The following is a 14,789-nucleotide window of genomic DNA, read 5'->3' on the forward strand; positions in this document are numbered from 1 at the left end:
ATAACGGCGTTGAAGCTGTTATAGAAGACGAGTGTAAATCGATATTTGAGCGCCAAACTTCAGCCACAAGCATTTACGCCGTTTCAAAGACTGGTGTAAATGTGCATGCTTAAATGCTTTCAGTTGTCTGTTTAATCATTCCCACCTTAAGTAATTCCCAAGTCCGGTCCTGGAGTACCCCTTGCCAGTCAAGTTTTCAGGATACCCACAATAAATATGCATGAAAGAGATTTGCAAATAATGGAAGCATTGTATGCAAATCAAGTTTATGCATATTCATTGGGGATATCCTGAAAACTTGACTGGCAAGGGGTACTCCAGGACTGGACTTAAACACTGCCCTAGTCCCTCATTTGTCCTATTTGTCTTATGATTAGTAGTAGTAGTTGTGCGTACAAGTACCTCAGACACCCCTCAGCCACCCATGCTCCTCCCATGTGGTTATGCGCTAGAACATAGGACCTGAGCTCATAGCATAGCGTCTAAATGCAGTTTTGTGGAACTACAAACTGGTGCTAATTAACACCAAGTAAGAGTCATTGGCAAAGCCATTTAGCGCCCATTTGAACTATTGTTAGATGCTATTCTATAAGTTGCATGTGCCATTTTGTGTGCTAGTTGCACAATTGTGTGTCTGAGTTTATAGAATTAGAAGGTTAGTTACAGAATTAGGGGGTTAGTTACATTTCTTTCCTCCCCACTGTAGTTTGTAGGTTTCCATAAGATTAGGTTGTGCTTTTTTATTTTGGAAGGATCTAATGTTCAGAGTACAAATATAGACTGAAACAGTTTTAATCTAGCTTATTTTCTGTTGTCAATGACATGACTGTCTGTTTCTGCCAGGCCACATCTCTCACAGGATGATGGGGCCATCAATACAGAAGGGGGTACCTTAATCTATCTTCTCAAGTGACATTGATTTTTAATTTTTTTAACTGAAAATAAAACTGTGAAAAGCAGTCGATGTAATGTATTTGTTAGTAAGCCAAGTTGCCTTAAATTGTAGCTCTAGAGATGATGCACTTCCTTGCTATTTTTGGAAGTAGTTTTTTTTTTTTTCTTGAATTGTGTAACTGACATGGCAGTATTATGTATTCTGTGCATATAGTAAAACATTCTGTTGTGTTTTATGTTGATGTAAAAAAAAAACATTTAAGTTTACAAAACATGTCCTAACTTTTTTGTTGTATTGAATACACAAATCATAAATGCAATGCCAGCACAGGGAAAAATATGTAAATATATTTTTTACCTAAACATCTTTGTGTGTGTGTGTAGTCTTTGGGAGAGAATATTTTTAATTTCTTTTTACTTTGCTTGTTTTTTTGTTACTGTGGATATATGAACATGAATATCACTTTGTGAAATCTTTTATTGAGGAAACCACAACTTTACAATAATCCAAAACAGATATAGCGATGTGGTATAAACAATTCCATTAAGCAGTTTTATATATAATTTAATCATACCTAAATTAGCCATTTTTATTAACCCAAAAACAGAAAACTGTATGATTCCAAAATAACCGTGAGAGGCCTGTACACTTATGAGCTCCCACTGCACTGAACCATCCTACTTACTCCTACCCCACCCAAAAGCTCCCCAATCCACCTTCCCTTGCCCTCCATCCCCTTAAATACAGTACAGAACATAATGAAGAGGAGAGATAATTATGTCAACTTCAGAGCCATAGATAATTAAGAATCAGACTACATGCCGTGGGTGACGAGGACTGAGCATAGGGTTCAGAAATGGACCAAAATATCTTTTTACACATAGGGGTCATGAGAGCATCTCATTTACAAAGTTATCAAAGCATTTCTTCAATGGAGGTGTGAAGGAGGTATTGGCTGTATCCAGTACTGAAGTATATGCTTCTTTTGCACAAGAAATGCCTTATTTAGAAGTATGTGTTCCCTATTTTCCAAGATTCCACATCTGTCTTCCCAAAAAAGGGACCCTAGTGAGTTCAGAGCCAGGAATTTACAAAGTAATCCGGATAAATATTGCAGTATCCTTGTCCAGAATCTATTGATATATCTACATTCCCAAAGGGCATGTGTCAGGGTGTATTCAACTTCCCCACATTTAAGACATATAGCTGTGTCAGCATAGCCCACCCAATTGGCCTGTAATTAAGAAAAATAAGTCTCGGTGAGGGTATGAAAATAACATTTGCGCAGTCGAGCACACTGTACCAGATTAGAAGTCTTCCCTAATGGATGAATGTCACTTTAAAAACAGGCATTTGGGCTTGCACCCAGGGAGGGAGGGAAGATATTGGTAGCCACTGCACAACCTATAGCAGCAATTGGGTGGCATTGGGAGCTCCTGATAGCCCTGAGGAGCTCCCAATGCCATCTGGCATGGAAGGGTATGCAAATGAGGATAGGAGGGAGCTGTGTTTCAAAATCTAATCTTCTCACAATGGGGAGACTGTAGACCCTTATTTTAGAAGCATCCCCACATCTAAATGGCACAGTTAAAACGTTTGGAGAGATCCAGATGTTGAAATGCCATTTTAGAACGGGCCAGTGGAAGCTCACTATGTCTAAATGGAGGGCAGGGAAGGGGTGTTCAGGGTGGGAAACAATAGATTTGCATTCCCTAGTTCGCATAGTGAACACGTCTGCATGGGGAAACCTGGACATTGGCATTTACACCTGCTCCCAGGCATTACTAAGTGCCTGCTGTAGAGACAGATGTAGATTCCAACATTTCTGGGCCCTGTGAGGCCAGCCTTAAGTCTTCCATCCCTGACAACACACACAATGCCACAATCAACCTCGTATATCACCTGACCCTCCCCATGGGGCTTTGGCCCACAAGCCACCCACCACCTGGCACAGTCCCCGGCCTGGGGCTCCCTGACATCTGTGTGGTGGGAGTGATACTTACTCCTGTCTCATGGCCACTGGTTCTTAAAATGGCAGCCAAGATCTTTAGCAGTAATATCAGGGTACCACCACTAGAGGTCAGACCTTCCATATATGCCTGTTTTGAGACCTGGTGGCTACAAGGCAGGAGAGAGTGGGCATCACTTCCAGCCTACTAGACACCAGGGACCCTCCCCCCAAATAAGGCCAAGGACTGAGTCAGGGAGTTGGGGTGAAGAGAGCTTGTGGTCTGACATGAAGTTTTGAGCATTGGGCCCAGGGGGGCCACCAATGTGATTGCCTTGTGTTAACACAGGGGGACCTCTTGGGGAGTCTTTGCCCGGGAGGATTGGGTGATATGGTTAGGGGTCTTCCTTTGTTGAGGAGGGGGATGATTGTGGAGTCAGGTGTGCTGTTGGGGAGTGGGGTTTGTGGAGACTGCATTGGGATAGGGGTCGCTGATATTGGGATTGGCGTGCTCTGCAGAGGGAGCAGCGATTGTGGTAGGGATGGGGAGAACACTTGTTTTCCCCTTGTCCAACTTTCTGAAATCGCTGCTCCCTGTGGATGTAGGGCAGCTTGGATGTGCAGCCCTACTTTTGTTTTACAAGGGGCTTTGTGTCTGATAGAGCCTCTTGTAAAATAGTGTGGAAATGCCATACATCCTGGCTTGCATGGTGAAATTTTCCTTTGCACATTCTTTCTAAAATACCACTCTTTTGTTGTTGTTTTTTTTTAATTTTTATTTGCATGAAGTCTTTATTAGAGCAAGTGATACAGAATGCAGTGTAAAAGGCAACATAAACGTAAATACATTCCGATTCGCCAACAAAAAACTCTGCATGTTGCTGTTCCAATTTGCAAAAGATAAGACTATAACTTCAATATTTTATAAACTTTTCAAGAGTCTCCCATTCCCCAACTCCCCCCCCCCCCCCCGAGCGCCCCTCTCCCAGAGCATCCCAACCAACTTCCAAGGTCCCAACTAGCTGTCTCCATTTACACTATACGTGGGTGATAAAAGGTTCCCAGATCCTACGCCATTTGTGTGTTTGGTTACACCGCCAATCTTTGTTTTTAAATATTGTTAAAAATAAATGCAAGCTTGTTTTAGTTTTGGTACACTTGAGCAATGGTTCCCATACCTATCCTGTGACCCATAGCCAGTCAAGTTCTCAGGATATCCATGATGAATGTGTGTGAAGTGTACTTGCAAATTTACCGCATGTGGATATTCTGAAAAATGTGGCTAAGGGCACTAGACCAGGATTGGTATCAATAGGCTATAGCTGAAAAACCGTAAGATTACTGTTAACTGAGGAGATGGGAAAGGTTTGATACATTGGTAAAACAGAAAAAGAGTCGGGGAAAAAAGGTTTTGGGTTAGAGGTAGAGGACAAAGGCAGTACAATTTAAGTCACGTACAATCTCCTAGTAAATCCTCTGTCCCTTACCAATGCATACATCGTGAGTAAAAGGTGTACAGATATGTGTATCTACATGGACACCCAACTAGAAAGTCAACATGGATTACCTTTCCATCTTCTAGTTGTGTTGACCTGTCTTTTTAAGGTTCACTCAGTGTATTATTTACACATCTACAGTACGATGCAGAAGACAGGCTCTCACATTTCTTCTGTTTTTAAAATAGCTAGTGTTAGGAATCTATGGTCCTAGATGCACTATACCGGTTCCTGCCTCCTGGCTTTAAACTGTTGTGCCTACCTGTGGAACCTAGGTTCTCTATTCCCATATCTTACCTATGTATTTCTATATTCCAGCTTTGGAATGAATCTAAGCATTCTACTTCCTGGATATCCAGTGGTGTAACTACTTCATTTTGATCTGGCTGTCTTCCTGTTTTGTACTTCCAGCTTGGTTGCAATGGCGCTGCCACCTTTGATACTCCTTCCAGTCATTGCAGCAGTGGTCTTTGGCCTGGGGTCATGCGCCAGGGGCTTTTTCTAGAACCTTGCAATTGTAAGCCCTAAATTCAGCCACTCTGTCTCACCATTTGGTCTTCCTCTTTTCTGGGGTTGTCAGTGAGGTGCAGCTGTGGGCACCCCAGAGAGTAGAAGGCTTGAACTAGGACTCAAACCTAGGCCTCTGTTATTGTAGTAGTGCTCATTTCTGCTACTAAGTCACTGAACTGGCCCCCTTCTTATAAATTTTAACATATTACCATACCACAAAAGCTGGTTTCCTATCCAAACAGTCTGCAATGTTTCAAGCCAGTCCCCTTGTACACCCTAGGGTAGTGATTGTCAACCTACTCCTTGGCTCACAGCCAGCCAGAGGTTTAGGAATTAAAGGATTTTGAATTTATCTCGCACCTTTTTCAGTAATAGTTCAAGATGCGTTACATTGAGATACACTAGGTATTTTCCTGTCCTCAGAGAGCTTGCAATCAAAGATTGTACCTGAAGCAATGGACGGTCAAGTGACTTGCCCAAGATCAAAAGGAACCACAGTGGTATTCGAACCCTGGTTCTCAGCCTGCTACTCAAACCATTAGGCAACTTGTCCATTCAAAATATCTGTAGTAAATATCCATTACAGATTTGTTTGTGTTGCCTGCACCTATCTCATACATATTGTGGATAGCTTGAAAATCCAACTGGGTGGATGTTCCCTGTGGACTGGATTGATAACCTATATAGACAATGAAAAGTGTGTGAGATTTGCAAACTGATACAAATCTTGAAAAGCATTCTAGCTAGGGAGCACACTTGGACTGACTTGAAAAATGATGCTTTAAGCAGTTGGGGTTGGCTTGCCTGCCTCAGATCTACAGATATGCACAAAGTTCTCACCTGGTGCACAATCACTATGCTGAGGATGCGGTTACTGCTATGGCTGCCTGACAAGCTTGAGACCCACACTAATGCATCATGGCTTCCTCTCTGCATCTGGATAGATCAGTGAGTGAGAGGAATGTTTGTCAGACACTGCTTCTTCTCACAGGCTGACTGCAAGGGATGGGTGGGAATGAAGCCTACAAGGACATAGATCTCTGGTTCTTCTAAAGAAATGTGCATTACCTGCCCAGTTCAATATCCCACCATCCACCTAGTTTGTGGTGGTAAGTGAGGGTTGGTTTGACACAGTCCTAAGGACTACATCCAGTAGTGGTGATAGCATTTAAATTCTCCGAGGACAAGCAGGCTGCTTGTTCTCACTGATGGGTGACGTCCACGGCAGCCCCTCCAATCGGAAACTTCACTAGCAAAGTCCTTTGCTAGTCCTCGCGCGCCCGCGCGGCCGTCTTCCCGCCCGAAACCGGCTCGAGCCGGCCAGTCTTCTTTTGTCCGCACTCGGTACGGTCGTTTTTTCGCCGTGTCGAGCCCCGGAAAGTCGACCTCGCGCGTCCAAAGTTTTTTTTGAGCGTGTTTTTTCTTCGGAAAAGCTTTCTTCTAGTGCGGGAAGTGCTCCGGAAACCCTCCCCGGGTTTCGTGTCAATCCTCCCCGTACTTCCAGCTTTTTGCCCCGATAAGTTTTCTTTCGTCGTCGGGGTAGGCCTCTTTCGGCCTCGGTCGAGATTTTTCTCCCTCTAAATTTTGGTGCTTCAATTTTCGCCATTTCGGCTTTTGATTTCGCCGGCGTGATTTTTCCGCCCATGACATCGAAGCCTTCCAGCGGCTTCAAGAAGTGCACCCAGTGCGCCCGGGTTATCTCGCTCACTGATCGACACTCGTCGTGTCTTCAGTGTCTGGGGGCTGAGCACCGCCCTCAGAACTGCAGTCTGTGTTCCCTGCTTCAAAGGCGGACTCAGGTAGCGAGACTAGCCCAGTGGAACGTGTTGTTCTCGGGCTCTTCGTCGGCATCGGCACCGGGATCTTCGAGTGCATCGACGTCGTCAGCGTCCAGACCATCTTCCTCGGCCGCCCTTGCATCGAGTGCATCGAGGCATCGGGCCTCTGCATCGGCGCCGAGACATCGGATAGCTGCATCGACGTCGGTGGTACCGGGACCTCGTCTCCTGATGTCGTCGGACGGTGGTGCATCGAGTGGAGTGCAGGTGAGGGCTGTCCATTCCCCTGCTGGTGGCGGTGAGCCCTCGGGTGGGTCTCCTCCTACCCTGAGGGCTCCTGCGGTACAGCCCCCCCCGAGATCGACCCTCTTCGGTCTCGGCCCCGAGGAAGCGACGGATGGATTCTACGTCCTCCTCGTCGGTGCCGGGGAGCTCCGGTGACATGCTTCGGAAGAAATCGAAGAAGCATCGACACCGGTCTCCTCCCCGTGTCGGCACCGAGAGCTCTGGGTCGCCGAGGGATTCGGCACCCAGCAGGCATCGGCACCGAGAGGACCGCTCACCCTCTGTCCAAGAGGTGTCGATGCGCTCCACTCTGGACAGCCCGGAACAGCCTCCTCGCCCGGAACAGGTTCTGACGTCGACGCCTGCATCGACCTCTCAGCCTTTTTCTGCAGCCACTCTGAACGAGAGCCTCCGGGCCGTTCTCCCAGAGATTCTGGGAGAGCTGTTGCGCCCTACCCCTCCGGTACCGGCGGTGCTTGCGCCTCCGGTACCGTCGAGCGTGGCGCCGGCTGGCCCATCGCCCAGGTTGAGGTCCCCGACGTCGGTACCGCGTGCGGTGCCGACCGCGGCCACCTCCCAGGAGGGCTCCCCGACTACGTCGGCGGAGGGAGCTTCGCCGATGCGGGCGAGGGAGTCTTCCTCTCGACGCCCCCGTCGTGGACGTGGTTCCACTGAGTCGAGCAGGGCGAGGTTGCAGACACAGGTTCGGGAACTTGTCTGACACCGAGGGTGAGGCCTCGTGGGAGGAAGAGGAAGACCCCAGATATTTCTCTGACGAGGAGTCTGAGGGTCTTCCGTCTGATCCCACTCCCTCTCCTGAAAGGCAGCTTTCTCCTCCTGAGAGCCTGTCTTTCGCTTCCTTTGTCCGGGAGATGTCTACGGCCATCCCCTTCCCGGTGGTTGTGGAGGACGAGCCCAGGGCTGAAATGTTTGAGCTCCTGGACTATCCTTCTCCACCTAAGGAAGCGTCCACTGTTCCCTTGCACCATGTCCTAAAAAAGACATTGCTTGCGAACTGGACAAAACCCTTAACTAATCCCCACATTCCCAAGAAGATCGAGTCCCAGTACCGGATCCATGGGGACCCAGAGCTGATGCGCACTCAGTTGCCTCATGACTCTGGAGTTGTGGATTTGGCCCTAAAGAAGGCTAAGAGTTCTAGGGAACATGCTTCGGCGCCCCCGGGCAAGGACGCTAGAACCTTAGACTCCTTTGGGAGGAAGGCCTACCATTCCTCTATGCTCGTGTCCAAGATCCAGTCTTACCAGCTCTACACGAGCATACACATGCGGAACAATGTGCGGCAGTTGGCGGGCTTGGTTGATGCTCTTCCCCCCGAGCAAGCCAAGCCTTTTCAGGAGGTGGTCAGGCAGCTGAAGGCGTGCAGAAAATTCCTGGCCAGAGGAGTTTATGACACTTTTGATGTTGCGTCCAGGGCCGCTGCTCAAGGTGTGGTGATGCGCAGGCTCTCATGGCTGCGTGCCGCCGACCTGGAGAATAGACTCCAGCAGCGGATTGCGGACTCGCCTTGCCGTGCGGACAATATTTTTGGCGAAAAAGTTGAACAGGTGGTAGAGTCTCTCCACCAGCGGGACACCGCATTCGACAAATTCGCCCGCCGGCAGCCTTCAGCCTCTACCTCTACAGGTAGACGATTTTTCAGGGGAAGGAAGACTGTTCCCTACTCTTCTGGCAAGCGTAGGTACAATCCTCCTTCCCGACAGCCTGCGGCCCAGGCTAAGCCCCAGCGCGCTCGCTCTCGTCAGCAGCGTGCGACTCAGCAAGGCCCCGCGGCTCCCCAGCAAAAGCAAGGGGCGAGCTTTTGACTGGCTCCAGCAGAGCATAGCCGACATCCAAGTGTCCGTGCCGGGCGACCTGCCAGTCGGAGGGAGGTTGAAAGCTTTTCACCAAAGGTGGCCTCTCATAACCTCCGATCAGTGGGTTCTGCAAATAGTCCGGCAGGGATACACCCTCAATTTGACATCAAAACCTCCAAATTGTCCACCGGGAGCTCAGTCTTACAGCTTCCAACGCAAGCAGGTACTTGCAGAGGAACTCTCCGCCCTTCTCAGCGCCAATGCGGTCGAGCCCGTGCCATCCGGGCAAGAAGGGCTGGGATTCTATTCCAGGTACTTCCTTGTGGAAAAGAAAACAGGGGGGATGCGTCCCATCCTAGACCTAAGGGCCCTGAACAAATATCTCGAAAAAGAAAAGTTCAGGATGCTTTCCCTGGGCACCCTTCTCCCCATGATTCAGCAAAACGATTGGCTATGCTCTCTGGACTTGAAGGATGCCTACACACACATCCCGATACTGCCAGCTCACAGACAGTATCTGCGATTTCAGGTGGGCACACGCCACTTCCAGTACTGTGTGCTACCCTTTGGGCTCGCCTCTGCGCCCAGGGTGTTCACAAAGTGCCTAGCTGTGGTAGCAGCGGCACTCCGCAGGCTGGGAGTGCACGTGTTCCCATATCTCGACGATTGGCTGGTAAAGAACACATCAGAGGCAGGAGCCCTGCAGTCCATGCGGATGACTATTCGCCTACTGGAACTACTGGGGTTTGTGATAAATTATCCAAAGTCCCACCTTCTCCCAGCGCAGAGACTCGAATTCATAGGAGCTCTGCTGGATTCTCGGACGGCTCGCGCCTATCTCCCAGAGACGAGAGCCAACAACTTGTTGTCCCTCGTCTCGCGGGTGCGAGCGTCCCAGCAGATCACAGCTCGGCAGATGTTGAGATTGCTGGGCCACATGGCCTCCACAGTTCATGTGACTCCCATGGCCCGCCTTCACATGAGATCTGCTCAATGGACCCTGGCCTCTCAGTGGTATCAGGCCGCAGGAGGTCTAGAGGACGTGATCCACCTGTCCACAAGTTTTCTCGACTCCCTGTATTGGTGGACGATTTGCTCCAATTTGACTCTGGGACGTCCCTTCCAAATTCCTCAGCCACAAAAAGTGCTGACCACGGATGCGTCCCTCCTGGGATGGGGAGCTCATGTCGATGGGCTCCACACCCAAGGAAGCTGGTCCCTCCAGGAACGCGATCTGCAGATCAATCTTCTGGAGTTACGAGCGATCTGGAACGCTCTGAAGGCTTTCAGAGATCGGCTGTCCCACCAAATTATCCAAATTCAGACAGACAACCAGGTTGCCATGTACTATGTCAACAAGCAGGGGGGCACCGGATCTCGCCCCCTGTGTCAGGAAGCCGTCAGCATGTGGCTCTGGGCTCGCCGTCAAGGCATGGTGCTCCAAGCCACATATCTGGCAGGCGTAAACAACAGTCTGGCCGACAGGTTGAGCAGGATTATGCAACCTCACGAGTGGTCGCTCAACTCCCGAGTGGTGCGTCAGGTCTTCCAAGCGTGGGGCACCCCCTTGGTAGATCTCTTCGCATCTCGAGTGAACCACAAAGTCCCTCAGTTCTGTTCCAGGCTTCAGGCCCACGGCAGACTGGCATCGGATGCCTTCCTCCTGGATTGGGGGGAGGGCCTGCTGTATGCTTATCCTCCCATCCCTCTGGTGGGGAAGACTTTGTTGAAACTCAAGCAAGACCGAGGCACCATGATTCTGATTGCTCCCTTTTGGCCGCGTCAGATCTGGTTCCCTCTTCTTCTGGAGTTGTCCTCCGAAGAACCGTGGAGATTGGAGTGTTTTCCGACCCTCATCACACAGGACGAAGGGGCGCTTCTGCATCCCAACCTCCAGTCGCTGGCTCTTACGGCCTGGATGTTGAGGGCGTAGACTTTGCCTCTTTGGGTCTGTCAGAGGGTGTCTCCCGCATCTTGCTTGCTTCCAGGAAAGATTCCACTAAGAGGAGTTACTTCTTCCATTGGAGGAGGTTTGCCGTCTGGTGTGACAGCAAGGCCTTAGATCCTCGCTCTTGTCCTACACAGACCCTGCTTGATTACCTTCTGCACTTGTCTGAGTCTGGTCTCAAGACCAACTCTGTAAGGGTTCACCTTAGTGCGATTAGTGCATACCATTACCGTGTGGAAGGTAAGCCGATCTCAGGACAGCCTTTAGTTGTTCGCTTCATGAGAGGTTTGCTTTTGTCAAAGCCCCCTGTCAAGCCTCCTACAGTGTCATGGGATCTCAATGTCGTTCTCACCCAGCTGATGAAACCTCCTTTTGAGCCACTGAATTCCTGCCATCCGAAGTACTTGACCTGGAAGGTCATTTTCTTGGTGGCAGTTACTTCAGCTCGTAGAGTCAGTGAGCTTCAGGCCCTGGTAGCCCAGGCCCCTTACACCAAATTTCATCACAACAGAGTAGTCCTCCGCACTCACCCTAAGTTTCTGCCAAAGGTCGTGTCGGAGTTCCATCTGAACCAGTCAATTGTCTTGCCAACATTCTTTCCCCGTCCTCATTCCTGCCCTGCTGAGCATCAGCTGCACACATTGGACTGTAAGAGAGCATTGGCCTTCTATCTGGAGCGGACACAGCCCCACAGACAGTCCGCCCAATTGTTTGTTTCTTTTGATCCCAATAGGAGGGGAGTGGCTGTAGGAAAACGCACCATATCCAATTGGCTAGCAGATTGCATTTCCTTCACTTACGCCCAGGCGGGGCTGGCTCTTGATGGTCATGTCACGGCTCATAATGTTAGAGCCATGGCTGCGTCGGTAGCCCACTTGAAGTCAGCCTCCATTGAAGAAATTTGCAAAGCTGCGACGTGGTCATCTGTCCACACATTCACATCTCATTACTGCCTGCAGCAGGATACCCGACGCGACAGTCGGTTCGGGCAGTCAGTTCTTCAGAACCTGTTTGGGCTTTAGGATCCAACTCCACCCCCCGAGGGCCCTGTTTGTTCTGTTCCAGGCTACACTCTCAGTTAGTTGGTAAATTTTTTAGGTCAATCTCAGTTATGTCCTCGCCGTTGCGAGGCCCAATTGACCATGGTTGTTGTTTTGAGTGAGCCTGGGGGCTAGGGATACCCCATCAGTGAGAACAAGCAGCCTGCTTGTCCTCGGAGAAAGCGAATGCTACATACCTGTAGAAGGTATTCTCCAAGGACAGCAGGCTGATTGTTCTCACAAACCCGCCCGCCTCCCCTTTGGAGTTGTGTCTTCCCTTGAAGTGTATTGTCTTGCTACATACTGGACTGGCCGGCTCGAGCCGGTTTCGGGCGGGAAGACGGCCGCGCATGCGCGCGGGCGCGCGAGGACTAGCAAAGGACTTTGCTAGTGAAGTTTCCGATTGGAGGGGCTGCCGTGGACGTCACCCATCAGTGAGAACAATCAGCCTGCTGTCCTCGGAGAATACCTTCTACAGGTATGTAGCATTCGCTTTATGGTAGTTGATGAAGGTTTGGGGGGGGGGAGGAACCTTTGCCTTACAAATTACCATATCTGTTTTAGAGGTGAGTTGGAAGGGTTGCTACTACATCTTAATGTAGCATGGGAGCCTCAAGAGTACCTGATGCAAAGCCTAATGTATTCGCATCTCATTTTTTCTCCGTTATTGCTGTTCGTTAGAATTGTTTTTAATCTTACTGTCTTTTTCCCCCCTCCCTCTTTTCCTATTTCTGTAGCTTCTCCTTTATGTAAGGGTCCTGTTGGCTGCTTTATTCTCTCCTAAAGGACAGTAAGAAAGGTGGAAGAGCAGCAATATAGCTGCACGCCCGCTGGGAAAGTTAATCTTCCTGTTCGTCAGCACCTGTTTTTTTGTTTTGTTTTTGTTTTCTCAATCTATGGGTCAGATGTCACCTCACGCTATGTGTTGCGTTTGGTTGTTTGCTCACTGCTGATAGCATTTAGTGTGTGCTGCTCTACAGGTTTCATAGAAAAGGGAAAAGAGTAGTTACTCACCTGTAACAGGTGTTCTCCGAAGACAGCAGGCAATATATTCTCACTGATGGGTGACGTCACGTCGGCCCGGAGGACTTTCCAGCAAAGTCCATGACAAAGTCTAAAATGTCCCCCGTCGCGCGGGCGGATGCAGTGCGCATGCGCGCGTCCACTTTCCCGCCCGCCGCGTGGGCACATTCCTCAGTTAATTACAAGAATTAGAGGAATACAACTCCAAAGGGGAGGTGGGAGGGTTGTGAGAATATATTGCCTGCTGTCTTCGGAGAACACCTGTTACAGGTGAGTAACTACTCTTTCTCCAAAGACAAGCAGGCCAATATTCTCACTGATGGGGTATCCCTAGCCCCCAGGCTCACTCAACACAACAAAGAATGGTCAATTGGATCCCGCAACGGCGAGGACAAAAAACAAAATTGACCTGAAACCAAATTCAACTAACTGAGAGTGCAGCCTGGAACAGAATAAACATGGGCCTAGGGGGGTGGAGTTGGATTCTAAACCCCAAACAGACTCTGCAGCACCGACTGCCCAAACCGACTGTCGCGTCGGCTATGCTGCTGAAGGCAGTAATGTGATGTGAATGTGTGGATCGAAGCCCACGTCGCAGCTTTGCAAATCTCTTCTATGGTGGCTGACTTTAGATGAGCCACCGACGCAGCCATGGCTCTAACATTATGAGCCGTGACATGACCGTCCAAAGTCAGCCCGGCTTGGGCGTAAGAGAAGGAAATGCAATCTGCTAGCCAATTAGAGATGGTGCGTTTTCCGACAGCAACTCCCCTCTTGTTGGGATTAAAAGAAACAAACAGATGGGCGGACTTTCTGAAGGGGCGCGTCCGCTCCACGTAACAGGCCAGTGCTCTTTTACAGTCCAAAGTGTGCAACTTGCTTTCGCCCGGGCTCAAGTGAGGAGGGGGGAAGAATGTTGGCAAGACAATTGACTGGTTCAGATGGAACTCCGACACCACCTTCGGTAGAAACTTTGGGTGGGTGCGGAGGACTACTCTGTCATGATGAAAGACAAGGAATGGTGCATGAACTACCAGGGCTTGAAGCTCACTGACCCTACGAGCTGAAGTAACAGCCACCAAGAAAATGACCTTCAAGGTCAAGTACTTCAGATGGCAGGAATCCAGTGGCTCGAAAGGAGTTGTCATCAGCTGGGTGAGAACGACATTGAGATCCCATGGCACTGGAGGAGGTTTGATAGGGGGCTTTGACAAAAACAAACCTCTCATGAAACGCATGACTAAAGGCTGTCCAGAAATCGGCAAGCCATCAACATGTGAATGATAAGCACTGATAGCGCTAAGGTGAACCTTGACCGAGTTAGTCTTAAGACCAGACTCGGATAAATGCAGCAGGTACTCAAGCAAGGTCTGTGCAGGACAAGAGAAAGGATCTAAACCGTTACTGTCACACCAGACGGCAAACCTCCTCCATTTAAAAGAGTAACACTTATGTGTGGAATCTTTCCTGGAAGCAAACAGAACTCTGGAGACACCCTCAGAGAGACCAAAGGAGGCAACCTCTATGCTCGCAACATCCAGGCCGTGAGAGCTAGAGACCGGAGATTGGGATGTAGAAGCGCCCCCTCGTTCTGAGTAATGAGGGTCGGGAAACAGTCCAATCTCCATGGCTTCTCTGACGAAAGTTCCAGGAGAAGGGGAAACCATATCTGACGGGGCCAAAAGGGCGCTATCAGAATCATGGTCCCCTGGTCCTGCTTGAGTTTCAGGAGAGTCTTCCCCACTAAAGGGATGGGAGGATAAGCATACAGGAGTCCTGTCCCCCAAGAAAGGAGGAAGGCATCCGACGCTAGTCTGCCGTGGGCCTGAAGTCTGGAACAGAATTGAGGGACCTTGTGAGTGTCCTGGGAAGCAAAAAGATCTATCGATGGAGTTCCCCAAACTCGAAAGATCTTTTTGACAATAGTCATGTTCAAGGACCACTCGTGAGGCCGCATAACTCTGCTCAGCCTGTCGGCCAGACTGTTGTGTACACCGGCTAGATAAGTGGCTTGGAGAAACATTCCGTTTTGATAAGCCCATAGCCACA

Source organism: Microcaecilia unicolor, unplaced genomic scaffold (assembly GCF_901765095.1).
Source record: "Microcaecilia unicolor unplaced genomic scaffold, aMicUni1.1, whole genome shotgun sequence".
Lineage (NCBI taxonomy): Eukaryota > Metazoa > Chordata > Amphibia > Gymnophiona > Siphonopidae > Microcaecilia > Microcaecilia unicolor.